Source organism: Vipera ursinii (genome assembly GCF_947247035.1).
Source record: "Vipera ursinii genome assembly, chromosome: Z".
Taxonomy (NCBI): Eukaryota; Metazoa; Chordata; class Lepidosauria; order Squamata; family Viperidae; genus Vipera; species Vipera ursinii.
In genome coordinates this window covers 41001362-41005732 of record NC_139517.1, presented here as the reverse complement: position 1 = coordinate 41005732, position 4371 = coordinate 41001362, and positions in this window count along the sequence as shown.

Here is a 4371-nt window from a genome sequence, read left to right as displayed (position 1 = left end):
AGAGGTAGACTTGTGTTATGTCCCACATGATGAGGCTCGATCTAGCCTCTGAAATAAGGGATATGACTGCATCCTTCTTAACCTGATCTTTAATTTAGTTATTTAAAACAATTGTGTTCCATTCTTCATTATTACCTAATATTTTGGAGTAGGAATAATAAATTGTTTAAGGATTAAATACAAAAAATGAGTAAGACATTGGCTTAATCATACCTAAAGCAGACTTATAAAATCAGTGAGATTTAAAATAGTAATTATGATTCTGTCTGATTAATTGAACTGGTCAATTTGCTAGATTCTACAATAAACTTGCTCAGATTCCTGATCGATGGAGTCCATGATGGCGATTGGAGCAGCATCTTGCCATATTGACTGGGATTCCTTTTGACCTGTACAAAAGGTGCTTTCTAACATGAACCTTTCACTTGTGGGTTCAACCTATGACCCTTTTGGTTCCTGCAAGGGGGCATGTAAGGGCATGATGAACTAGATCTATGAAGTTGTTACTGCTTGACTTCAGGAGAGGTTATGCAAACAGTCTTGAAGAAGGCTGCAACGCACTTCTCCTTAAGAGGCATTCTCAGAATCTGGCTGTGTTTGATAACTATAATGGATTAAATATATTCTTTCCTATTTGGTTTCAGGCTCAGGCATGGAACTAAGTGGCAAAGCTCACTCTAGTTCAGTGTTTCTTAAACTTTTGTTTCAGGGAGGAAGCAACAGGTGAAGCTAGAAAAAATAACTTCTAGTACCTGAGAATTAGCACAGGGGCCTTCAGGACTGTCTGCTCTCTCCATTGTTTTTCTCTCTATTTACAAATGACTGCATCTCAAGAAAACCAGGAAGGAGTAAATTTTGTCTAAAAAAATGAAGGAAGAAGAGGCAGCAACACATACTACTGTATAAAAGATAGCCGAAGCTAAAATCTATTTAAAAAAATAAAAAAACAAAAACAAAAAGTCTGACTCTGGTAATAGGCATAACAATTAGAAGTACCGTATATACTTGAGTATAAGCCGAATTTTTCAGCCCACTTTTTGGGCTGAAAAATTCCACTTCGGCTTATACTCCAGTCAACAAAAAAACTTACCGAGGACTTGTGCGCGGCCGAGGCTTTGGTGCTACTTTCAGAGCCTTCTCCGCTAATCAGCTGTCTGCCCATCAGCTGTCCATAGGGATGCTGCAAAGCTCTCCTTCTCTAGGCCTTAGACTCCCTCCTGGCTGAAGAGTAGATGAACCAAGCCAGCAAGGAGACAAAATGTTTCTGCAGCTGTTTTTCCTCTGAAGTTTTTTTTTTTTTAAAGTAATCTCCGAAGGTTATGCCAGAAAATGGAGGACGCTGGGTCTTTGCAAGCTTTAGCTGTCCGCCTGGCTGCCTGAAGGCCGCCCTTTTCAGGCAGTCTGACAGACAGCTAAAACTTGCAAAGACCCAGCGTCCTCCATTTTCTGGCACAACTTTTAGGTCTTTGCAAGCTTTAGCTGTCCGCCTGGCTGCCTGAAGGCCGCCCTTTTCAGGCAGTCTGACAGACAGCTAAAACTTGCAAAGACCCAGCGTCCTCCATTTTCTGGCACAACTTTTAGGGATATTCCTACTACTACTATTACTACTACTACTACTTCAGGAGTAAAAAGTTGCAGAAAAAATTCTCTCCTTACTAGCTTAGTTCCTCTACTCTTCCATCTGGAGCCAAGGTAAGATTTTAAAAAGGGATATTGGTTGGAAGGCAGAGGGAGAGTTTAGTTTTAGCATCTAAAAAAAGGGGGGGGGGAAATCAGCGAGTACATCCCAACCAGCTTTTTATGTTTTTGTTATTGAAGAAATATGGGGGAGGGGGAGGGGTTCTGGGGTGGGTTGGGGAGGGGATAATATTGTAACTTCAATAAAAATTTTCAATAAAAAAAAAAGAAATATGGCTTTCTGGGGGAAGGTGGGGAGGGCGTTAAGGAAGGAAAGGGTTTTTGGAAGCTCGTCCTGAAGCTGCCTTTTGTGCAAGGGGCCTTTTCTCAAAGCCTAGAGAGGCAGCTTTGTTGCCTCCCCGTAGACAGCTGATGGGCGAACACCAAAAGCTCCAAAAGGCTAGGGAACTAGTCCCAGAACAAAACGGAGACCTGCCTGGCGGCAGAGGCTTGCAGAGCGCGGATCCAGCCTCCGAGGCATGCAGAACGGCAGATCGGCTTATACTCGAGTCAACAACTTTTCCCAGTTTTTGGGGGTGAAATTGGGGGTCTCGGCTTATACTCGAGTCGGCTTATACTCAAGTATATACGGTATTTACTGCACAAACATCTCCTATGTTTACCCATAAAAAATCAAGAGCCATGTAGTTCCAAATAGCAATTAAGAGATACAGATGTTGGTATTATCCTAAAGGCATTGACTGTAATATGGGCATAGATAACAAGCAATGCAGAAATAAGGAGAAGGGCAATGCCAACTGAATAACCCCAAACCATTTATAAGGTCACATTGTATAAGCAGCAGGTCTACACATCCAAAATTCTCTATTCTTTGGAGTTTTTCTATTTTTTCAATGCAGCAGAGATGTTAAAAGTCCAATTTCAGTATTTCATATTCCCGACAAAAATGACTATTATGTGGGTAGACATGTGATCTACACAAGAAGTATAGATCTTCATGAGTCATCCTAGTGACTGAGAAATAAGATGCATCAAGAAAAAATGGTGCCATGTAGAGATAAGGAACTCCCAACAAAAAGTGATGCCCTCTGTGATGGAACAGTATGTAACCATCTGGCCAGAGCATATACTTAAGAACTGTGTTAGAGTATTTAGCATTTACAGGGTTAATGTTGTATCCTTAGCAGAATTGTATGTAAGAACACGTAGCATTTACAGGGTTAAATGCTATTTCCTTAAGAGATGGCTTCTGGGAAATGTAGTCTAGTTGTTAGTAAATCTTATAGCTTATCTAGAACAGTGGGAGGAGTTTCAAAGTTTATTGCAGAATATCCTGGCTACGTGCCTTTGTATTATCTCTCTGCATAAATCCAAGGCACGAGGCTTCTTCACTCTGTACGAACATGGGGTGAATCTACCTTTATTTTTTTGCACTGCTAGAATGGACAGATATGCTCACGAACAGATGAACCTAGCAGCAAACGTAAGTCTGCCTAGGATTCCTGATCAATAAATATTTGTTTAAAACTGTTCTGCAGAGCTTATGCTATCTGGACAGAATTATAATGCATCTCTAATTCATGGTTCCACAATACCCTCCGTAAATGGTGTATGTTAAGGAATTTGTTGTGCAGAGGTCTCCTTGTGCTACCAAAGAGTTGCACAGACAAGGAAGGGTACTGAGAGCAGTAACAGACACACACAGGAGTACACTGAGTTGTAAAAGCAAAAAGTATTTTACTTTTGAGGTGGTGTAAAAACAAACATGCACAGTCAAAAATAAACAGTCCAAGTCATACACAATAGCAACAGTCCAAGGAGTAATCCAAACTACAAAGTCTTCTTACCAGTCCAGAGGTCAATACACAGTTCAGGTTTACAACAGTAGTAAACCAACAGCAGAGCAAAAACAGTAATAGTAGAGATCAGTGAATTCAGAGAGAGAGAGAAGCTACGTTACTAGCTTCCTCTTATGGCCATGAGAACACTTACACACCCATTGGCCAATTAACTTCTTAAAGACATAGCATTATGGTTAATATATTTTCAACCCAACATTGTAGGCTAACACCATATGCCTAACAGTGTACACACTCAGAAATCTGCCATCTTACAACAAAGTTGAGGACATATTAATTAAGAAAAATAACCTTCAAAGTCAATAGGTGATCTTGGTATAATATTAGCCATCTTGTTTAGCATGTTCCATGCTATGCAGTTCCTCTATTCTACGGAGCAAGAAATCCTTTTGTAGAAAGAAAATGTAAATGCAAGGGCAATTGTCCCCACAAGTTACTACCCTCATAGTCTGCTATGCGCAATCTTCAGAGATTATTCCCTGGAGGTTCACTTAATGGGGTTTTTCTTTAAGATGTAGTTTGCCTATAAATATATTTTAAACACATGGAACATCAACAATAAACATAATCAATGAAATCATATTATTATAGGTAATCCCCAAGTTATGAGCATTCACTTAACATTCATTTGAAGTTATGTGACCAGTACCCCCTAGTGTTTACGAGCAAATCCCAAAATTATGAATATTACAGCACCACAGCAGTCTTTTGCCCTTACGAGTTACTGCAGAGGCTCTGCAATATTCACCCTATTCCCTTCCACTCCCCACAACTGCTTCCCCCTCCCTTCCTGCTGTGCTGGACTCACTTACCTTGCAAAATTTGTCTCCTCTGTGCCGCAGTTTCTTTCTCTTTGAGGGAGAGGAGAATCGGC